Source organism: Eptesicus fuscus, chromosome 2 (assembly GCF_027574615.1).
Source record: "Eptesicus fuscus isolate TK198812 chromosome 2, DD_ASM_mEF_20220401, whole genome shotgun sequence".
In the NCBI taxonomy this organism is placed as follows: domain Eukaryota; kingdom Metazoa; phylum Chordata; class Mammalia; order Chiroptera; family Vespertilionidae; genus Eptesicus; species Eptesicus fuscus.
This window is the reverse complement of record NC_072474.1, coordinates 86652167-86676490: the sequence shown is the minus strand read 5'-3', so window position 1 is coordinate 86676490 and position 24324 is coordinate 86652167. Positions and strand designations below refer to the sequence as shown.

At 40.5% G+C, this 24324-nt stretch overlaps 1 long non-coding RNA gene across 2 annotated transcripts; it reads right to left on the bottom strand.

Annotated features, from left to right (window-relative positions):
- Window positions 1–838: 838 nt before the first annotated feature.
- Window positions 839–15645, bottom strand: LOC129150852 (uncharacterized). 2 transcript variants are annotated; one of them, XR_008557603.1, is made up of 3 exons: window positions 15524–15645; window positions 3228–3384; window positions 839–1000 (listed from the first exon to the last, which is right to left on the bottom strand). It is a non-coding gene; the product is annotated as an uncharacterized LOC129150852 (long non-coding RNA). The 2 variants fall into 2 exon arrangements; XR_008557602.1 differs by lacking the exon at window positions 15524–15645 and adding an exon at window positions 4095–4136.
- Window positions 15646–24324: the final 8679 nt, after the last annotated feature.

The following is a 24324-nucleotide window of genomic DNA, read 5'->3' as shown; positions in this document are numbered from 1 at the left end:
GAATTTCCCCCTCTACATGTGATTTCCAGAAAGCAAGGTGGTGGCAGCTGAACACGCCAGTGTTCCTCAAAGCAGCCTCTTTAATCACAGCTGCTTACCAGAATTACTTAGAAATTTATTTGTACTGCATGCTTCTATTTAGGAGCCCTATTTCTTAATAGGATCTCCTCTGGTTACCTAAGAGTGATGTGTGATTTTTCTGAGCCGTGTGGGCTTGTGAGGCCGTGGATGGAATGCATAAATTTTCTCCAGATATCAGATTTCACTGCTACGAAGTCACCTTGATATTTGTGATCTGAGGAGCTGGGTTGAAGACATGGGGTGAGTTACTAATAGATGTAAGACTATGGACAGGTCACTTACCATCATGGAGTCCCAGTTTCCTCATACATAACTTGGGAATAATTTATTAGCTTAAACATAGCTACAACTTTGATGTGAAAACAATGAGGCAATGGATGTGAAAATGCTTTAAAAATGACAAAACCTAAATAAATATTAACCATAGATTGGTATCTGTAATCATAAGATAGCTTATTTCTCATTGTCTGTAGCTACACTTTTTAATTTTTTCAAGTACAACAATCCCTTTTTAAGATAAAAAAAAGTTCATGAATTCTCTACCCTTGGTGATATTTTTATCTTTTAATTAAGGGTATAAATGGGATATTCTAATACTTTAGTAACAGTTGTGAATGAATATTTTTCAATCACAACAGGACTAGAAATAATAGAAATTATATGAGTAATTAATATTCCCTAACCAGTCTATAGATAATACTATTAAGAATGCTTTTTGCTGCAAGTAACAGCAAACTAAAAACACACTGGCCTAAATGTAAGGGAATTCAGTATCTTATTAATAGCATCTACAGAAGTAAGACAGGATTTAGGCTTGGTTGATTCCTGTGCTCAGTGATGTCAGGATACAGGTTCTTTACATCTCTCCTCAATGCTGGCTTGGTCCTCCGGTAGCAAGACAACTGCAGCAGCTCCACCACTCACGTCCAGACATGGCGATTTTGCAGGAAAAGGGGAGACAATATATTTTTAATCATCTGTTTTAGGAGAAAAAAAACCTTTTCCCATAATCACCCTTCTGTCCTGATGACCTCTGATCCAACCTTATCGGCCAGACTTAAGTTTCATGTCCATTTCTGAAATCACTGTGCCTGTAAATGCGATTATTTTGTATCCATCTACTTCTCCCTTGGGGCTGAAGGTGACTCATTCCTTGAACAATAGTTGTTTGGGGAAGAGTGGATGTCTGGACAAAATCGGAGTTGGTTAGTGTAGCAGAGATTATTGGTACCTGCCCTCATCTTCTTGTTAGGCACTATTTCTGATGCACATTCATAGCTCCCTAGTGCAAGTCTGTTTCTCTCTCTGAGGGATTTCTCTGGGATATCCTTCCTCTGGGGATTTCACAAGAATTTCCTTGGCTTGCCTATGGGGCAGACTGAAAAGTGCTAAGGAATTGATATTCTTCAAAGCAGCTCCTCCTCAATGATGGATAAAAGTTGAGGCTGCCTCTTGGTGGGAAAACTGCAAGGAATGCCCCCTCCCCCATTTCATTTAGGTCCCCAGTGGTATCGAGCTCCAGTTGCCCACAGCAATAGTCAGCTCATTAATACAGTCTGTGTAGACTTCCTTCTCTTCCTGTGTCACTTCTTCCTTCAAGTGTTTCCTGGTATTGCCCCTCAAACAAACTGCTTGCCCCCAAATCCTTGCCTTGGCATCTGCTACTGGAGGAGCTCAACCTAAGTAGTAGGAAGGAGGAGGAAAGGGTTCTGTGTAGGAAATGAAGTGTCCACTAATGGCATCCAGCAGAGATTCCAGAACCACTGGAAAGCCCCCAAGGTCTGTATTTATTGGTCTTCCAGTTTGGTCTCCCCAAAACACTCCCAAACTAAGACCGAGTCTCAGTATGCTCAAGAATACATCTGAAACTGAAAACTTTCAGACAAAATATAAAATTGTAGACTTTCTGGAAACTTGATGGCTCCAATTATATAAAGATATAAAGTCTCCTGAATAAATTTCTTAGCCTTTATTAAGCTAGAAAGCTTTCAGATTAAATAATTTTAAATGTAGATTTTCTTTCTGACATATCTGTCTTTCCCCACCTGGAAGAAAAAGGTGTTTATTTCTTGAGACTTTGGGCTATTTGAGATTTGAATTTTTTTTTTACTAAATCTGCTTCATAGTGATTTGATGGATTGCTATTATGTGTGAAATATTTTTTAAAATAAGTTTGTTTGTTTTTTCAAATAGTCTTGGCTCATTGGTTTATAATGTTCTTGGAGTTGTTACTTTAAAAATGAAGTTCAAAAGGCATATGACCATTAGATGGATAGGAAAAATGGAAAGCTTGGTTTTCCTCAACTGAAGTTGGAAGGCAAACTTTATCACTCCTATTCTCTCAGATGTCCTGTGGTTGGAACCTTGGACATTGAGGATGTGGGTGGCTCAGCCTTTTTCAGCTTCTTACTGGAAACTGAGGAGTTTTCCTGACAGCAGTAATAAATCAAAGGAAGCAAGAGATCATTGAAATGAAACATAATCTGTGACATGTCCTCCCTGAGATTATGACGGCCCTTTCCTCAGTGGTTTCTCTCTTTGCATCTGCTAACGACATGAGTCTTCAGGAGGATGCGTGAATTGGAGAGGTCAAAGTTACTTGCTTTTCTGAAAAGTTTAACTTGTTCACAGTGTACTCAGGTTGAAATTAACTTAAAGAGCACACTCCACAAACTCTAGATAGCCTAATTTGTCTTAGGCTATTACAACTCTCTGGCATTTTTGACTTTCTGAATTTAAATTTTTGACCTGAATTTAAATGTCATTCAACAGATAAAGTACGCCTTCTAAAGAAATCTACTGAAGTGCTTAAGGCATAAATGAGTATTCTGAGAATTTTTTCCAGACAAGCTGAATGACGTATTGAAATTTAGATATAGCTCTTGAACCATGACCCTTCAATTGAAGGTTTCTGAGATTAATATTTTCAGTGGCATTGCATTCACAACCAATTTCTGTTCGGTTGAAGGCTTCTGATGTATTTTAATCCGATTTTGTTGCTAACAGTAAAACACTGAGTTGGCCACATTTGGAGTGAAATATGATTAAATCATATTTTAAAATTAAGTTAATTTAGAAATATCTTATGACTTTCCACCCAATTTAGAAGCACTATTTTATTAAAAGGGAAAATTGTCTGTACTCACATAAGATTCTTTAGTTTTCTTCAAGGAAGATTTTAAAAAATGGTTCATCTTTCTTTTTCCAAGATGAAAGGAGTAGTCATTGCTTCTTCCTTCCTTGTTCTCAGAGCAGTCTCAAGCAGAATGAATTGAAGAGGTTGGTATCTCCATAAAATGGTAGCTGCATAGCCAATAAAAACAAAATATTTTAAAAAATCAAATGGGTAGAACAATTCTCTTACTTGTGGCACAATTAAGCACAATCTAATGAGAAAATAGATTAGAATGTAGTTTTGAAAAACTATAAATTCATTATTGTTCACACAATTCATATATTCAAAATTCATTATTGTTACTATCCTTGTGCCCCTCCATATTGAATTAAACTAAATATTGTTTCTCGAGTTTGAGGCATAAACATTATTCCACTTGTTTTGGATTCAGTGGTTTGGAGGTCGATTTTAATCCATTTGGAGATTCCTTAATATTTTTTACATAATTCATTGCTATTGTTAAATAAAATCCTCTTTGATTGCACAGCTGTATGTTCCCACACTATTTCAGAACTTGTTCCTGCCAAGAGGAGTATTTTATTATTCACGCACTCCTGCCCCACTTATAGAGATCTCTGAGCATAAAATCTAGGGGCTGCTACTGGTTGCCTATCTAGTATCCATCCTATTCTTTTCTCTCCAATAGACCTGTGGTTTTTATTAGACATCTCCCTTCTCCTTGCACAGTTCAGAAAACTGACCACATTCCTCCCTTTAATAGTATAACCTGATTATTTTAAGACAAATCTAGCAATCCCATTTCATGTCTGTGATTGGTTTAGAAACTGACAATCAATGTCTGTCTTTACCATTATTGACAACTGGGTGTGCAGCTCACCTAAATTGGTGCCATGAGATTGTAGGAAGGAATTTTTCTTCTTTAGTTGGAGAATATGTTTTCTCTCCCACTTGCTGGAGAAAAGGGGAAAGTCAGATGACCAATGGCTTGTAACTGTGAGGGAAGTGAACCCAGGGACAAATAGGCACAAGGGAAGAATCGAGGGAACTCTCAGGTAAAGGAAGCCTGATTGCTCTACATCCAGGTCCTGTCCAACCTCTGGAGTTAGAGATGGGGCTTCTATACTTGCAGCCCACAGCACCTAACTTATAAAAGGATGTAATCACCCAAAGAGATATACAGAGTCAAGGAAATCCTTTTCAAAATCCCAATGATGTTTTTTTGCACCAATAGAAAAACTGATCCTTAAATTCCAATGGAATCCTAAGGACTACCCCCACCCCCCAAAATAGCCAAAACAATCTTGAAACACTAGAACAAACTTAGAGGCCTCACACTTCCTGATTTCAAAACTTACCACAAAGCTACAGTAATCAAAACAGTGTGGTACTGCCATAAGACAGAGGTACAGACCAATGGGATAAAATAGGGAGCTCAGAAATAAACCCTCACATATTTGCCAAATGATTTGCAACTAGGTTGTCAAGATCATTCAAGGGGACAAGGCAGGTTTTTCAACAAATGGTACTGGGTTTCCACATGCAAAAGAATGAAGATAAACCCTTACCTAACACCATACATAAAAATTAACTCAAAATGGATCAAATACTTAAACATTAGGGCTAAAACTATAAAACTCTTAGAAGAGAACATAGGGGGAAATCTTCATGATATTGAATATGGTAATGATTACTGGATATGACACCAAGAGCACAGATGACAAAAGAACAAATAGATTAAGTTGAACTCCATCAAAATAAAAAAATTTTCTACATGAAATGACACTATCAAGAGAGTGAAGAGACAACAGAAAGAATGGGAGAAAATTCTTCTAAATCATGTATATGATAAAGGTTAATAGCCAGAATACATAAAAACTCCTACAAACCACCACCAACAAAAACCAGACAACTGAATACAAAAATGAGCAAAGGACTTGAGCAGATAATTTTCCAAACAAGATATACAAATGGCCAATAGATTATGAAAAAGGTGCTTCATACCACTAATAATCAGGGAAATCCAAATCAAAACCACAATGAGATATCACTTCACACACATAAAGATGGATAATGCAAAAAATAAAAAATAGCAGGTGTTAAAGAGGCTGTGGAGGAATTGGAACCTTTGTGCACTGCTGGTGGGAATGTAAAATGGTGCAGCTGCTGTGGAAGACAGTATGGTGGTTCCTCACAAAGCTAAGTATCATCATCCAGTAATCCCACTCTTGGATATGTGCCCGAAAGAACTGAAAGCAGGGACTTGAACAGATATCTGTATACCAAATTTCAGAGCAGCATTATGCACAATAGCCAAAATGTGGAAACAACCCGAATGTCTGTTGACAGATAAATGGATAAACAAAATAGTGTATAAACATACAATGGAATATTATTCAACCTTAAAAAGGAATGAAATCCTGATCCATGGCTGCAACTTGGATGAAACTTGAAGACATGCTAAGTGAATAAAACCAGACACAGAAAGAAAAATATTGTGTAATTCTACTTAGAGTCAACTTCACAGAGACAGAAAGCAGATATAGGTTCCCAGGGGGTGGAGGTGGGGAATGGGGAGTTATTTTTTAAAGGAGTTTCCGTTTGGGAGGACAGAAATGTTCTGGAGATGAATAGTAGTTATGGTTGCACAACAATGTGAATGTGTACTTAACGTCACTGAACAGTACAATTAAAATGGTTCGCCTGGCTGATGTCACTCAGTAGTTGAGCGTCGACTCATGAACCAGGAGGTCATGGTTCGATTCCAGGTCAGGGCACATGCTTGAGTTTCGGGCTTGATCCCCAGTAGGCGGGGTGCAGGAGGCAGCTAATCAATGGTTCTCTCTCATCATTGATGTTTCTATTTCTCTCTCCTTCTCCCTTTCTCTCTGAAATCAATAAAAACGTTTTTTAAAATGGCTCAAATGGTGAATTTTACTTATGTATGGGTTAAACACCCCCCCCCGCCCACACACACACACACAAAGAATATGACCATGATAATACCATGATAATGGAAATCCTGGAATTTGGAAGCTTCTGTGAGGGTTTTCTGCAGTAAAAAAAAGGTGATCCTTTGTTTAGCAGAGCATACTAGATTCAGAGGGTATTTGGAAATGCAAAGTTAGACCGAGAGAATAGTGTGTGTGTGTGTGTGTGTGTGTGTGTGTGTGTGTACACTCAGTAGTAGATAAGTATGACTTTATGTAAGAAAGTAAACACTGTTTTGGAGGTTTTGAAGCTGGGAGCAAGAGTTGAGAGAATGGTTTCAGGGGGCAGAGGAAGCCAAGAAATTGGTGACAAGCTGCAATCTAAGCGAGAGAACATGACCATAGGAAAAGAATTCCCTACACCAGGGAATGACTAAGGGATGTGTAATACACACTTTTAACTGTTGCCTCTTACCATGCTGTGTTGTAAATCCCCCTTTCCAATTCCCCAACTTTTAGCCCAACCATGTGATGCACAATAACCGTGGGTTAGTGATTCTTTGGGGGGGAAAAGGGGGAAATTCAAATCAAAAGGGGGATTTGGAAGTATTCAACATGGCATAAATAGAGGCCATTAGAGAGGGTGACATCTGTGGAGTTGAATGTGAAGGTCAGAAAGAAGGCTGCAGCCTGGACTGGCTCCCTAGTAATCCCTGGCAGGGATTGTGGGGAGACTTCCCACAGCTCATAGGATGGGGTTCTAGCCATTTCATTTAGATGTTAAAGCATAACACCAGAAACCTAGGGAATCTGGGGACATCAGGCTTACAAATGGAACCAAGTTCATTATAATATGTAAATCCAAACATATTTTTGTGGCTTTGCTGGAGTAATCCTTGTTTTTGTCTCAGTCCTTTGACCTTTTCTTCCCCAGAAGATAAACTTTTGTGGAAAAGATATGCAAATTGATAATTTGCTGCAGTCACCAGCTAAGGTTGCTGCCATATGTTGCTTATCATAGAAGCACAAATGATCAAAGTCAAACAGAACATTTTTGTATTTCCACAGAGCATGTTCCACAGAGCTGTCTTGCTACAACTATTTTTTTCTCATTAACAATGGAGAGGAAAATAAACGGACGTCAGCCGTGGACATTGCCAAAGTAGACATTTGCTTTTTGTTAGCTTCGGTCCTCGTCTCCTGGGCTTACCACATCTCCTGACGGGCTCCCAGGGCTAGCTCTGCTTTATGTAGGGCTCCCAGAGATAAGGATGGGGGCCGCTCCTGTTCCCAGCTCAGCTGTCCCATCGGAGATCTCTCTCCTCCTCTTCTTGTGGAACATCTGAAAGTCTCCAGCTGAGGTCCTTGAGCCTGTCCCCTCCTGAGATACACATTTCAGGCATGGCCGTGTGGCTCGCACTTACAATACCAGCAGGGCTTGGCTTACAGCATCTTCATTTTGGAAGAAGCAACTGTGGTGTTCATCTCCAGACATGGCCCATCGGTGCTCTTGAAGGAAAGCAATGCCCCTCAGTGAAGACAAGTGGAGAAGGGATGTGCAGCTTACGGGCCTGTTCATGTTCATGGAGCTGTGAATGGTCTCTAAGGAGACCTCCTGGGGTCATCTTAAGACAGTGTCACAAATGTCTGATCAAAGCAGGATCCTGGCAGTTCCTCGAATGCAGACTTTGAGGAGAGGAGAGTGGAATTTAGTCTGGATAGGGAGAAAGAGAAGGTCTTAAGATGGTTACAATATTTTTAAGGATCTGAGAGATCAATAGCCCTCTGGTACAGAAAGGAGTAGCTGCAGAAGGAAGGAAAAACTCTTGCTTCCCAAGGCCAAACACAATGTGAGCAAAATCAAACTTTGATTTTATTTTTTAATTGATTTTTTTTAAAAGAGAGGAAGGAAGGTGATAGAGAGATAGAAACATCGATGAGAGAGAAACATCATTTGGCTGCTTCCTGCATGTGCCCTGTTGGGGATAGAGCCTGCAACCAGGCATGTGCCCTGACTAGGAATGGACCCAGTGACCTCCTAGTTCATAGGTCAACTACTGAGCTACACTAGTCAGACTAAGTCAAACTTTTACATCCTTTTAGTCGAAAGTCCATAATGCTTCCTTTCCCAAATTTTTGTCATTGTCTTTTTGTTTTTGGATAAGCCTCATCTGGGAGTCACCAAAGACCAAAGATAAACATCAAGAAGTGTTTCTCAAACTCCCCATAATTCTGAAAACACCTCTGAGCAATTATAGTGGAGATGTTTTTGAAGGTAACTTCTTAGGATTGGTTAAAAATTTTCACTGTCTTAGATAAATGAGTGGTTGATATTACATGGTTAGATATTACGGAAAGCATCTCAACCCTAGTTATGGAGAGTTATGTGCAACTTGTTAGAAGTTCAAGGGCTTAAGGGTTTGCTTTCTGATTTGAAGAGTGAAAAGGCACTGTACATAAGCTGCCTGTGTGTGCCCATGTCTGTGGCATTCCCCTTGCTGAGCCTGCTAAAGGAAGGGTACAGAATCCCACCTTTTCTCATGGCCGCAAGTGCCATTGGGTTTGCAGATTCATTTCATAGGCAGATCATGGGAACAGCACAGGGCCTCCAGACAAAAGGCCTGGCTCAGGATCCTGGCTCTGCCACTTGCAACCCAATGACCCTGGAAAACACTTACACATCCCTGGTCTCTCTGCCTCATCTGTAAGAAGGGCTTCTGTGCACTTGTTTTAGGCCAGGCTTTGGTATATCTACAGACAACAACTGGCTCAGAGACCCAGTTTATCAGCAGCATCTGCATAATTTATCACTTCCTTAGGTCCCGTTATTTTTTCTCAGATGCTCAATCCTCTGTGGAATCCACAGTGCTCCCCAGAGGAATGGGTGGGCAGAGGAGGAAAGGCGTCGCGTCTGGTTAAAATACTGAAAGTGAGAACTGGTGGTATGAGACATCCATATTGATTTTGGAAAGTTTCCTCTATGCTTGGCCACAGAAGAGACTACTCTCCTGCCTTTCTGCTGGCCCGTAGTTTAGACACATTGATCCAGAGTGAAGCCGTAAAAAGAAGACGTGGCTGTTCTTGGTTTCACACTGGCTGAGGGGGGCGAAGAGCGGCTCTTCCACAACATTATTTCCTTTCACCCTTCAGCTGCGGAAATGGAGACCACAAACCAAAAGGCCGTCTCAGAGACTGGAGTTGACAGAACCTCGAAAGGAAGTCCAAAGGGAAGTCAACGTGGAGGATGGCAAAGGTCCATCCCTGAGCCGGAGTCATCACGGGGACCAGGAGCATCTGTGACAACGCCAGGCACAAAAGAAACAATTGTTCGAGATCGCCGAGGTCACAGACACGTGGCTCCCTCCCCAAAAGTTCGGCCCTTCCTTCAGGACAGGCTAGGAAGAGAGAACGCTTGCTTAGTGATGGCTGCCTTCCCAGGACAGCAGTGCAGCTCTGAGGAGGGGAGAGAGGTTTTTCTGTTCTGAATACCTGCTGGGATCGTCTGGGGTCCATCCAAGCCTGTGGAATCCTCTTGCCCTTCCTGTGTTGCCTGGATGGCCTGTCTCTTTCTTCCTGCATCCTCCCTCAGATTGGCTCTGGGACAGCACTTGACTTTTACAGCTGGACAGCAGAATCACTCCGTTTCCTCCCATCTCAGGGGACAAAACGCACTGAGGTGCCTTTGTGAAGTCAAAGGCCACACGAGGCCGAAGGCTCTGGTTTCTGGAGGTGGCCTTTCCTGTGCTTTCTCAGTGGAAGCTTCTCTGGACAGCCTGTCCGAAGGGTGTCTCTGGGAGGGCGTAGCTTTGTGAAATGTTTGAGACTAGCTTGGTATTTACAGAGATGAGGATTTTTGTTTGTTTGTTGCCTGTGAGTTGTTAGTGTGCTTTATTGCGTGTGGCTCTCCTATAGTTAATTTTTTTACTCTAATAAGCATTTTATTGTTACTAAATTAATACCATTTTCTTATTCAATGCTTAGCACAGATACCTTAAGAACATTGACATTTGAAGCAGAAATATTTCATTGAACTTAATGTTTAATAAGGGTTTTTGTGTGTGTCCCAAATTAGACATTTCTTATTATTACTTCCATACTTATTTCTGGAATCCTTCAAGCTTTTCCTAGGATGTATACATTGTTGGAGAACTTTGTCCACTCATGAGTTTATGCTTAGGTCAAATCTAAGCAATGTTTTATTAACTTGATATTATTTTGGGAGTTTTAGTCCAAGTTTTCATGAATAACCTTTTGAGCACTCAGGAAGCTTTGATAAATCAGCATTTTTTAGGAGTAAAATCTATAATAATAAAAGCATAATATGCTAATTAGACTGGATGTCCTCCCGGATGACCTTCTGGATGAAGCTGGGGCTGCGAGGGCCGAGGTATGCTGCCGCAGCTGCAAGGGCCAAGGCAAGCCACTGTGGCTGCAAGGCCAGAGCCCCTTGCATGAATTTTGTGCATTGGGCCTCTAGTAGAATATAAAGATACAGCTTGTTTGAAAAAAGTCTTCATGGCAGATTCACCCTAAACAAAGCCAGAAGAGTAAAGACGAATTTCATTTATACAATTGACTATTATGCAGCTACTAAAAAGAACGAGGGAGGCATGTTTGTACTAAAATGGAGATGTTTCAAGATATACTGTGAAGTATAAAAGCAAAGAACAGAAGAATATGAAGAGCATATATATAAAAATTGTATATATAAAATACATCCTATATAATAAAACTCTAATATGCAAATCGACCGAACAGCTCAATGCAGGAGTTTCCCCCTGGTGGTCAGTGTGCTCCCACAGGGGGAGCGCCGCTCAGCCAGAAGGCGGGCTCATGGCTGGCGAGCACAGAGGTGGTGGTGGGAGCCTCTCCTGCTTCTGCTGCAGGTGGGCAGTAAGGAGCAAGGGGTCCCAGACTGCAAGAGCCCTGGAATGAGAGAGGGATGTCTGCCTGCCAGGTTAGGCCCGCTCCTCCCAGGCCTAAGCCAGCAGGCAGACATCCCCTGAGGGGTCCCAGACTGCAAGAGGGTGCAGGCTGGGCTGAGGGCCCCCCACATCCCCAATGTACAATTTTTGTGCACTGGGCCTCTAGTATTATATAATTATATATAAACATATGTAATATTCTATTTGACCTGTATTCTATAGATGAACACTTATGTGTGCATGTGTGTATATATGTGTGTGTATGTTTACATAGGTATAGACTATCTCTAAATGGATACACAAGAAATGTGTGATTGAGAAAAGAAAAAAATAGGGGAAAAAGAACTGCTCTTCAGTACATATATTTTGTCCATCTTAAACTTCACACCATAAGCAATTGTTACCATTTAAAACTATAAATAAAATTAATTCTAAAATTAATTTTTGAAAGGATAAAATATTACTTTCTCTTTCAATAATCTAAAGTTCTTACATTTATCTTATGGTGTCTAGAAGCAGGTACCCCATCTCTTAAGCACAGTTACTCAACAAGTTTGAAGAAGTCTTTATCCAATTTCTGTCACTACTTCTCTATTTTTCCTTCTTAAAATGAAAGTCTCTTCAAAGTTTATTTAGCCAAGACCCCAGAGCTCTTTCTTCACTATCTGTGCCCAACTTTTTTATTCCAAGTTTTCTTCTAGATAACTAGGTTTCTCTTTCCTTTGGGCAAAAATCAATATCTCCTTGCTTTCTCTCCTTTTTTTCAATTGAATAATTCTCCTGTGCCAGATACTGCACAAATCTCTTTACTTAAATTAATCATCACAACAATCCCATTATAGCTTCATTTTAAAGAGGAAGAAATAGAGTTCAAAGAGTTGAAGTTACTTGCTCAAAATTGCCCATCTAAGTGGTATTTTATTACGTGGAGAGATTTCACAAAAACTCTGGGAGTATGGGAATAGTTAACTTTCTTCACTTAGAATGAAATGCAGAATGTTTAATATAAGTTGTCAGCTTGGGTGTGTTTGAGAAATTGCTTAGAGATGACTGGGCCATAATGTTTTTATACCTCCTGGCAAGAAAAATGATTATAAAATTATTTGCTGATAACAATCTGGGTGGAAATCTAATGTGACCTGAAAGAATTGAGTTGTATGTCTTGGGAAGGATCTGGAACTCTCCTATAGTGAACTGAATCAGTCTGGTTCAATCAGAGAAGCATATATAATATATACGTGTGTGTGTGTGTGTGTGTGTGTGTGTATGTATACATATGTGTATATTGTTTGTATATCATAGACATCTCATATCTTATGTGTGAGATATAGCTTTGTGTCTGATGCTTGTTTTTGTACTGTTTTTGTGTCTGATCATGAGCTTGAAGTCCACAAGGCAGGTGGTTGGGAAGAGGAGATGGATGTCAGGTGATAGAGGATAAAGACATGTTGAAACCCAAGAAGACCAATTGGAATCCAAGTCAGTTCTCATTGCTTCCAACCTTGATGATGTGGCATCTTGTGGAGAAACTATGGCCCTTCATCAGGAAGCTGAACACACACCTGGCCCGGGAGTGGCAAAAGCTGATGGAGGACCCAGGGGAAGGGGGTGCAGTTGCAGAGCCAGCTGAAGCCTGGTCGACAAGGTGCGTCAGCAGGTGACAGCAAGCATGATACAAGAGCATCTGTGCTCAGCTTGAGCACAGGAAGTGATATGCTGCCATGTCACTTTGCTCTCCAAATCTCACACAGACAGAGAGGAAAGGCAATCCTGGGGAATGGAGTTCAGTCACGCTGACACATAGCAAAGCCATCACAAGTATGTGAAGGAGGGAAGCCACAGTTTGGGGGGCTCAGGTGTCCCCTGATATGCAGCTTGAGAGGCAGCCTCCACACTGGCCTCCTCTGGACCCTGGTCGCCTTCTCTTCTTGCTTCTAGGGCAGAGAAGAAGGGAAGGGGAAGTTCAGAAGCATCCTCTTTTACCTGCTCTCTCTCTGTCCAGTCATCATTTTTTGAAGGTAAGACACAAAGACAAGGTGATATTTTCTTAAAAAAGTGAAAAAGCAAATTTATGGTTTCTTTCTGTAAAAAAAAGGGTGAGTATGGGAGAGTTGCTTTCCTTGTGTGATACCTTCTAAAGTTCTAAGTAGCTCTTCACCATGCCCTATGTCACAAGACACTAGCAGTGTCCGTTGTAACACAATGGCCTTCCTGCTAGTGCTCAAAGCCACACCTGCAATCTTGAGAATGTTCAATTAATTCTTTACTTCAGGTTCAAGAGTTGTTATACTGTTCACAGCCTACTGGCTTGTCAGCCTCCCCAGTGTTCCCACAGACCCTGGGTTTTTCTTATATGCTGTGTGACCATCCTCCCAGTCAGCAGAAAACATCCCTTCTGGAATCTGTCTCTTTCCTCTTTTCTCTCCCTCCACTACAGCTTCTCTCTGTCTTTCTCATTCCACGGTTTTCTTCTCCACTGATATATAGCTCCTGCCCCAAGTTATTAGTCATTTGTTCTCTCTGGTGGGTGAGGAAGCTTCAGAGAGTAAGGTGGGGGACAGGGAAGGTAGAGGCCCTCAGAGTGGGCTGGGCTCTGGATAGAGCACTTTGAAGCGAATCAGACCCTTTAGATTAGAAGATTAAATTCCTTCTGCTCTCCCAGCGCATGTACCTCTTTTTGTTCTTGGAACTTAATTACAACCACCCACTTCTATTCCCTTAGCTCCCGCCTGACTCTCAGCCAGGGTTGTGGGCACTTCTCAGGAGTGCCCACACCAACAGCTCAGGGTTTCTAGCGAGGCTAGAATCTAAATCTCTGGGATCCTAGTTTCTGTTAATCTTATGTGTCTGTCCATTTGATTGCACCAGGAGGAGCCCAGGTAGCTGGTCAAGCATTATTTCTGAGAGGGCCTTTCTGGAAAAGATTAACATTTGGATTGGTGGGCTGAGTAAAGCAGGTGACGCTTCCCAGTGTGAGTGGGCTTCATCCAATCTGTTATCCTGTTCACAGCGTGCTGGCTTGTCAGCCTCCCTGAAGGCCTGAATAGAATAGAAAGGTAAAGGAAGGCTGACTTCCCTCTCTGCCTGCCTGCAGAGGTGGGACATTGGTCTCCTCCTGCCCTTCGAGCTCCTGGTTCTCAAGCCTTCAGACTTGGACTGGAATCTATAACGTTGGGACTCATTCATAATTGTGTGAGCTTATAGCCTAGAATATCTATCTATCTATCTATCTATCTATCTATCTACCTACCTACCTACCTACCTACCTACCTACCTACCTACCTATCATCTCTCCATATCCTATTTATTCTGCTTCTCTGAAGGACCCTAACTTATGTAGTTTCTCTCATATTCCCTAACAGTAGATCCTGGCCTTCAGTCTCGTCTTTTCTAACTGCCCCATTCACTTGGATGATCTGGTTGTTTCACTATCCCTGGACCCAGATCATCCTCAGCCCTATCCCCTAGGCTTGTAGATCTGCCCTGTCCCACTCAGACTCCCCTTACTGGGAAGAGAGAGCAGACATTAGACTGGGCCTGGAGCTTTTGAAGGGCTCCTGCAGACGCAGCTTTGGGGCAGTGAGGGAGGTGGGTGCAGGATGGAGGGAAAGGAGTTTTAAGATGTCAGGCAAGCTTGATACAGGTGGCCTTGATGCAATCTTCCAGCTTCAAGAGTCAATAATTATGTAATAGAGCCAGAAAGGATGTTTGGGCGGCCCAAGTGGGCAGATACCTGGGATTATGAGGGAATGGACATTGGGTGGGGCCGGGGGCGGGGGGGGTGGCGCGGCGGGGAAGGACACTTATTTCTGGAGAAGTAGATTAAATGTTGTTTTCTCTGCCCCGGGCTAAGATGTAACTCAAACCCAGGAAGGAGATAGGATTCCAGTCATGTATGTAAAGTGTTTCTATGTTTTCCTTTAGAGATGGTAAATAATTCAATATACCAAAGATAGAGAAGTCACTTCATATTCGATTTTTGGAGACCCTATTTCTGAACAAATTCCTTTATATATTAGGACAAAATCATCCTCCCAGTTATTGTTAATAATCTTAGGTTTGGATAACAGTAATGTGGTTATTTAGGAGCATGTCCTTATTATTGGAAATGCATTTTTTAAAAAGGAGAGAAGTATTACAATATTTGCAGCTTACTTTAAAATGGGTCAGGAAAATAAACATACATATGTGTATATATAGTAGATAAAGTAAATATGACAAAGATGTTAATTGTTGAATGTAGGAAATAGGTATACATGTGCTTATTTCAATACTCTCTCAAATTTTCTCTGTGTTTGAAGTAATAAAGGATTGGGGAAGAAATCAGTCTCCCAGGAATTTCTACACTTAGTCCTTACTGTCTTCTCTGGACCCACATGGAACTGATTTAATACCCCTTTCTTGTGACACCTCTTCATACGTTGAAAAACATCTTGTACAAAGGAGACACTTACCCACTGGTGAAGGCGTAGATGAGTGCAGACCTCATTGCCTCTGGCCATTCTTTTTTCCTGGCTAACCATCCTGTTCCACAATGAGGATTCGGGTCACCTAACTCTCCTGAGGCCTCAGGTGTCCCCTAGAACTTCTCTGTGGAGATGGGGGGCAATGGAACTTATGATGGAATGTCATGGGGAAAGAGCCACAAAGTCTGGGCAACAGTATATAGCAGAAGTCAACAGAACCCAAGGACTCCATGGAAACATGACAGTTAATAGCTGTAGTGGTTCATTACATGGACCTGGCTGAAGTCAGATTGCCTGGGCATGTGGTTCCCAGATCCATCACTCATCAACTTTTTGATCGTGGGCAAATTACTAATCTATTTGTGCTCCTTCCCTCATCTCAGAACTAGGGGATAAGAAGCAGAATCTACCCGCTTTGGTGATTGTATAAAATGAACACATTGATCTATGTAAAGTACTTAAAATACTGCCTGGCATTGGCAGCTTTCAATAAATGTTAGCTATTATTATTATTATTACTATTACTATTTTGTTCTCAATTTATTTGGAGCTCTTATGTGTGTGGGTTTGTTTTTTTTTTTTTTTTTGCCATTAAATGGGTTATTCAATAAATGGTTATTTAGCACCTGCTACTGTATGTATCTAGATATGGAGTTACAGAGAAAAATGAGATTCTGTTGTGCTCTGAAGGAGGTTACTGTCAGTAAACAAAACCCAAAGCCAGTGACTTCCAGGCCAGAGGCAAGGGAGGAATTAGATGCCCATTTAGGACAAGTTCAGTCCTTCATCTTGAATATATCTTCCTGAGAATTAAAGAACTGGGTCTAGGACAATCTGTGCTCCCCTTGGAAAAGAATAAGGAACTCCCTCAAACTAAAGATGATGGCATAGGAAGGTAATATTTTAATGTTCTCCTTGAAAAAAGAAAGTTAATTTCAGCCTGATCTGCCTGATAAAGCCCAAAGAATGAGCGTATGATTCGTGTTTGGTTTTCCATATTCCCATATTTTACCAATTAATTTTAAAGGTAAATAAAATGATGACTATTTAGGAGAAACAGATACAAGAAAAGGTAATGTAGGCCAAGGCATATCAAGTTAATTCTGGTGCAGATAAGGGAATGTGTATGAGGAAAGTGTTTAGTTTTGAAAAACATTATGCTTTTGACAAGTCTTTTGACAAGTCTTCATGGTTTAGAAATAGCTTACTAGTAAGTCACTGATCACACTGGCAACAAAATGCACCGAACTTCAAGTTGTTTCATACACCACTATCATCAGTAAGTCAATAAACAGCCCTAGCCCGTTTGGCTCAGTGGATAGAGTGTCAGCTAGCAGACTGAAGGGTCCCGTGTTCAATTCCAGTCAAGGGCACGTATCTTGGTTGCGGGTTCCCTGGACCCTATTTTTTGGTACCTTTATGGGAGCTAAGTGAGTGAGATCAAGTAATTTTAATAAGAAATTATTTGAGAGTCTTTTGAAACACACTGTAATGCAGTGTGACTGCTGGTATAATAGATTCTCACCTTCAGCAATGATAAAGCAGAAAGAGATAGGAGTAGGTGCAAAGAACTGGGAAAGAGGCTGCAGTACCATGTGTTGGGATACTTGCTGCCTTTGGCTTTTTGTAAGTGTGCCCACTAATTTTTCTGTGCTAGTTGGTGGTTGTTTCCATTCTTTTGTGCCTTCATCAGTTGATGAGTACCTCTTTTGTGCAATGCGCCTTCCAACATTTAAAGGAATGTCACAGGGCCCTGGTCATTGTGGCACAGTTGGTTGAGCATTGTACCATGCACCGAGAGGTCACTGGTTCAATTCCCCATCAGGGCACATGCCCAGGTTGTGGGCTCGATCCCCAGTAGGGAGTGTGCAGGACGCAGCTGATCAATGTTTTGCTCTCACATTGATGTTTCTCTCTCTTCCTCTCCCTTTCTCTCTCTCTCAAAATCAATAAACATTAAAAAAATTAAAAAATAAAGGACTGTCACAGGAAGTCCTACTGAATTCTCCAGGGTTTCTTTTTCCCTCCTAAATAAAAATAATTGATCTGAGCCTAATAGTAGTTGCATAAACATGCTGGGAATATAGGCATCAATAACTTATTGTTTATGATTTTACCCTTTTAAGTGTACACTGAGTGGCCAGATTATTATGATCTCTGAATGCATAATAATCTGGCCTCTCTCTCTCTCTCACTCTCTCTTTCTCTCTCTCTAATATATATAATAGGCCCAGTGCATGAATTCGTGCATGGGTGGGGTCCGGCCAGCCTGGCCACGGGGAGGGGACATGGGCAGTTGGCCGGCCTGCCTGCTGGTTGAACTCCTGGTTGAGGGGACAATTTGCATATTAGCCTTTTATTATATAGGATATACACTGAGTGGCCAGATTAATATGCGTTCAGAGATCATAGTAATCTGGCCACTCAGTGTATATAGATGGTGTATATTTTCCAACCTTCTTTCTCTCAAGATTCTAACACTTTTTTACAGCTGAATTTTCCTGAAAAGACATTAGTTCTAAACAAAAGGTCAGATGAGGTCCTTTAATTTGAAGTCCCAGAGAGTTTCTGTATACAGGTCAATTTTGTAGCAGTTTAACCCCTTTACGAAGAGCTGTTGGCTGCTGAAGATTTTTACAGTTTTCTTTCATTGCCTGATTCCTATAACTTTTAAAGGTACCAGCTCCAGGAACATCTTGTAAAAACACTTTAGGATATGGGAGGTCACTGTCTGCAGATCTTGTGCTTAAGTGTTTGAATCTCAGGAACAGGTCATCACTTTGTGTTGCTATGATTCTCATTCTCATCAAATTAGAAGGATCATATCCTTCACATAGAAATACAGTATTCTTTGCTCTTTTATAGGAAGCTGAAAAGCTTTATCTTATCCCTAACTTCCTGTTTGCTAGCTGTGAATATTTTCAGCACTTGGGTGGTGGAGTCATGAAACAGCAAAGGTTTAAGAGATAGGATATGGTGGAGAATCTATTCGAAACCCAAATACTTCAAAGTTTTGTAAATAGGTGTATGGAAAATGAAAATTCTCCATTGTGAGTCATTGTGATAGTGGACATTACCTAGATTTCACTAAGTAGTAAGATTGTTAGCTCACATCTATTTAGAAACATCTAGAGAATAATGTTCCTTGAAAAAAATGGATTACAATGTAATTTGGTAGTTGCCCTGTTTTATTCATTTCGCTAAAAATTATTGGCCATTCTCTGAGTCCCATGTACTTTCCAGACTATTTTTATTCCTTTATGTTTTTGCATTAAACTGCTGTTTCTCTTTGTTGCCTTTCTAATGCCTGCTCATTCTGCAAATTGAGGTTAATTACTACTTCCTGAGGGACGCTTCCCTGACTCATCCCAGGCGAGTTGCATGGCCTTTCCTAGGCTTCCACTGAGCTCCAGGCATCCCTCTAACATAGTCCTATATCATATTTTCTGATTTCCTTGTAGCGACGTCCACAATTCCCAATAGAAAGGTAAGATCTTGGAGACAGGATCTGTATTATATTCAGGTTTGTAATCCCGGTGCTTGGCAGAGTGTCTGGCACATGGCAGAAGCCCAATGAATGGTTGTTGAATGAGTGGAAGCATGCATCCTGCCTTCAATACCCGTGGCTAAGTCTGAAGAAAGATGAACTAGATTTGCTATTTTATTGCATAATTAAATTACACTGTCAAAACAATTTTTAAAGCTGAAAGGAAATTCAGGGATCAGCTCCAGGAAATTGAGGACTAGAGAGGTGAAGAGAGTTGGCCAAGGTCATGCAGCTGTTTTGTGGCAAACTGGGACCAAAGCCCAGGTCTCCTTCTGGCCAGTAAATGCCCAAATATGGGGAAGCTTAGTTATTTCTTCTGAAAAATTACCCTGGAATCCAGGCAAGAAAACTTAGCAATCTAAAAACACTAAAGAGAAGATGGCAAATTAAAATTACTTAGAGGAATGAATCTAACAGCAATTGTTCAAGACTCTCTGGGAATGCCAAGAGGAGGTGGCTGAGATGGGCTCAAAGCTGGTTTCTTCTGACAGAGCCATTGGCCTTCAAGCCCGTGTTTGCTGGTCAAACTATGGCAAGGGTGGGTAACAGAACAGGCCACATTTAGCGACCATCTCTGCCACAGATTTGGGTTGAAAGACAAATGTCAAGTTCAAAAAAACTAGTCAATGTGTTTATATCCCTAAGTTTATTAAACAGGGGATCTGAAATGCTTCTCACTTTTAATGTTTAACAATGATGGATGTAAAAAAAGAAAAAAAAGAAAAAAAGAAAAATTTTGCTTCCTACCCTGCAAATTCAGAAAACAAGAAATTGAGGCTATTTCCAAACAAACTCCATACAGAAACAAAAATCTGATATTTGAATGCATGTTGAAATTAAGCATTGGGAAGGCTTTGTGAATATTTAGCAGGAAGAGGGCAAACTTGATACTATTTATTAATTATTGTATTATTTTACATACAAACAATTATAAACCTACTTTTGCCTCACTGTATATATAGAGAAAAAGAGAGAGAAAGAACAAAAACAATATATTTTTTTTATGTGTGTGTGTGTATAGAAAATCAAGGCACCATAGAACTAAAAATGACTATATCTGTATAATCAGTGACTATTTTCTTGTTTTTATTTTTGGTTACCTTTATAAATTTTAACTATAAAATATAATATTGCTACAATCAAAAGTCAAGTTACTTAAAATTTTTAGAATATCCACCTTTTGAATTTCAGATACAAACATTGGATGCTCTTATTCTTAGTTTGCCCAATATTCTCAGTTGCTTGAAAAGGGGGGATTTATTGCCATAAAATAGAGCTTTTCAAGTAAACATGATAAATGGATGAGCATGTAGTCATGCCAGAAGACAGTCACTAGGTCACATTAATCTTCACAGTCTGATACCATGTTGTTTTCCTAGAGTGGATTTAAGAGCAAAAAGAGATACACAGTAGTTGCATGTATTGGAGTATTTGCTATGGATAAATCTGGGAGATCTTATGAGTTAGAAATGTAATTACTCAAAAGTTTTTGCAGGAAAAGATTGCCATTCCAAGTGAACTGCAAAGGAAACCATCAACAACATGAAAAGACAACCTACTGAATAGGAGAACATATTTGCCAATAATAGATCTGATAAGGGGTTACTATCCAAAACTTAGAAAGAACTTACAAAACTCAACTCCAAAAACACAAACAATTCCATTTAAAAATGGGCAATGCCCCTAGCAGGTTTGACTCAGTGGGTAGAGCATCAGCCCACGGACTGAAGGGTCCCGATTCGATTCCAGTCAAGGGCACATATCTTGATTGCAGGTTCCCTGGCCCTGGTCAGGGTGCATGCAGGAGGCAACTAATTGAGTTTCCTCTCTCACATCAATGCTTCTCTCTGTCTCCCCCTCTCCCTTCCACTCTCTGTAAGGATCAATGGAAAATTATCCTTGGGTGAGGCTTAACAACAACAACAAAAAGGGCAATGGACCTTAATAGATACTTCTCCAAAGAGAACATACAGATGGCCAATAGACATATTAAAATATGCTCAACATCACTAATCATCAGAGAAATGCAAACTAAAACACAGCTATCATCAATAAATTAACAAACAACAAGTTTTGGTGAGGATGTGGAGAAAAAGGAACCCTCATGCACTGTTGGTGGAAATGCAGATTTGTGCAGCCACTGTGGAAAACTGTATGGAACTACCTCAAAAAATTAAAAATGTAACTGCCTTATGACCCAGTGATTCCACTTCTGGGAATATATCCAAAGAAACCAGAAACACTAATTAAAAAAAATATATGCACCCTTATGTTCATTGCAGTATTATTTACAATAGCCAGGATCTGGAAGCAGCCTAAGTGCCCAACAGTAGATGAGTGGATAAAAAAAGCAGTGATACATTAACACAATGGAATACTATTTGGCCATAAAAAAAGAAGGAAATCTTACCCTTGCAACAGCATGGATGAACCTGGAGAGCATTATACTAAGTGAAATAAGCCAGTCAGAGAAAGATAAGACTTATATGTGGAATCTAATTACTATATTTTTCTGTGTATAAGATGCTATTTTTTCCCCTCAAAATTGTTAGACTGAAAATCAAGGGTCGTCTTATACACGGAAGTCAGCTGAGGAGGGAGCCACCCAGGTGCTCAGCTGCCCATACCTTGTCCAACAGGCTTCCTCCAATCATGAGCCTTATTGTTACTGACATCAGCTGATGCCATAATTGGAGGTAGAGGTGTAGAGTGCGCAGATGCAACAGAGACAGGAGCGTTCTGAGCCCATAAAGATGTCAAAAAATAAAAAGATAAATACCAGTAAGTGATTGTCTTACTCTGCAAAATTCAAACTGAATGTAATCAGCTATGCAAAAGAGCATGGAAACAGAGCTGCAGAGAGACAATTTGGACCTCCTCCCGCTGAGTGTATGATCAGACAGTGGAGAAAACAGGATGAACAACTCCTTAAGATGCCAAAAAAAGAAGGCCTTAAAAGGAAAACCAGCAAAATGTTTAAAATATTGATTTCTTAATTTTGGGTTGGAAAAGTGGGGGGTGTCCTATACATGGAAAAATACGGTAACAAAATAATCTAACAGACTCATAGATACAGAGAACAGATTGACAGTGGTCAGAGGGGAGAGGGGTTGGGGACTGGGTGAAAAAGGTGAAAGGATATAGAAAAAAAAAAGACCTCATAGACATAGATAACTATATGGTCATTACCAGAGGGAAAGGGGGTGGGGGAAGGTAGAAGAGGATAAAGGGGGAATAAATGGTGATGGAAGGAGACTTGACTTGGGGTGGTGAACACAATACAATATACAGATGATGCATTATGGAACTGTACATGTGAAACCTACATAATTTTATTAATCAATGTCACCCCAATCCATTCAATTTTTTAAAAAAGAAAAAGAGCTGGCTCAGTGGTTGAGCATCAATCTATGAACCAGGAGATCATGGTTCGATTCCTGGTCAGGACACATGCCCAGGTTATGGACTCAATCCCCAGTGTGGGGTGTGCAGGAGGCAGGTGATCAATGATTCTCTCTCATCATTGATGTGTCTATCTCTCCCTCTCCCCTCCTCTCTGAAATCAATACAAATATATTTAGGAAAAAGGAAAAAGAAATGGACACCACCCCAATCAGCATGTCCCAGCAGGATCTGAACAAATGAGTTTAGAAGTTGACATTTGGGTTGAGAGTAAGCTTGAAGAGATGCCAAAGAGCTTGGTCCAGTTAAAATCATGGCATCAGCAAGAAGTGAGTTTCCTATGGACTTCAGACTTGATTGACAAAGTTTCTAAACTTAAAAGGGAGATATTTTTTGCCGTAGGAAATGGTTGGGTGATGATGAACCAACATGAGACTTGCATGATTATTGGAACATAAAGAAAAGTTTAAGTTTTCCCCTTCCCATTCCCCCATCTTGGCAAATTACATAGAAATTAAATGGGGTTTAGTAAACATTAAACACTTTATAAGGGAAATAATTTTTTTCAAGCTGAAGAGAAGACAATCTACTATTTTATAAAAACGTATCATTGGAATCCTACTATTTGCCTTAGTCCAAAGAAAATTTCAAAATGTCCCAATAGATTTAAACAGAATGATACTTGTAGAACATGAAATACTGACTGTTTTGGAGTGGGTTCTTATAAATATCTACTGGGTCTTTTGAAAAGGAAAAAGAATGTAATCTCCTATACTCACACACATGAAGGGGATGAATAAACAATGGAAAGGAGCCACCAGACTCAAGGATTCTAAAATGCTAGGAACAGCCCTAGATACTGATCACCACTGTGGCATCGCACACCTGCTGGAGAACAGAATAATGTCAGAGCCAAGCCCCCAATAGGCACAGTTGGCCTTTCCCATATGACTAACTTTGAAACTGAACTCATACGTGGGCAAACGACCTTAGCAATGCACCTTCCGGGACGGCTTTTTGGCAAGCTCATCAACTTTGGGGAGAAAAGCCTTTTTTTCTTTCTACTTTGAGCTATCAGTCTTATTGCCGAATATGATATGTCTTGTTTAACTTGGGGGATAATGGTTTACAGACTTCTAGTAATATTTCAAGAAAGTTTTCAACATCAAGCACAGACTTTTGCTGGGACCTCAAAATGTGACCCAAGGAAGAACAGTCAACACAATGAGCATTTGTGTGTGTGTGTGTGTGTGTGTGTGTGTGTGTGTGTGTATATGTGTGTGTTGCTAATGTTTATCTGGGAACGCATTTCATGTCAAGAGTTAATGATGATGGTGATCTATACATAAAGCATTTTAGAATTTACAAAGAATTTGTACAGACATGATTTTACTTTTTCACGCAACCAGCCTGTGAGGTGTTTGGGGCAGATTTTTAAGATCTTCATGTTGCACCTAAGACAACGGAAGCTCAGGGGAATTGAACTCTCTGCTTGTCATTAGTGGGCGGAGGCCTCGATCCAGGTCTCTTGACTCCACTTTCAGAACATTTTGCACAACCGTGTTCTCAGCCTGGGACACACATCAGAATCATCTGGATAGTGTTTATAAAAAAATCCTCAGGCCCTGGCTGAACCCCAGACCAATGAATTCAGGATATCTTGGCATGAGACCCAGGTAACAGCATTTCACACGGCTCCTCAGATAACACTGTGCACAGCCAGGTCTGAGAACCATGTTCTACAGCAACCTATTTCCTCCTTAAGTGGAAAGCGGCATTTAGAAGCTATAATGTATAAGAAGCCACAATGTGACACAACAAATATTTTAAGATATCTACT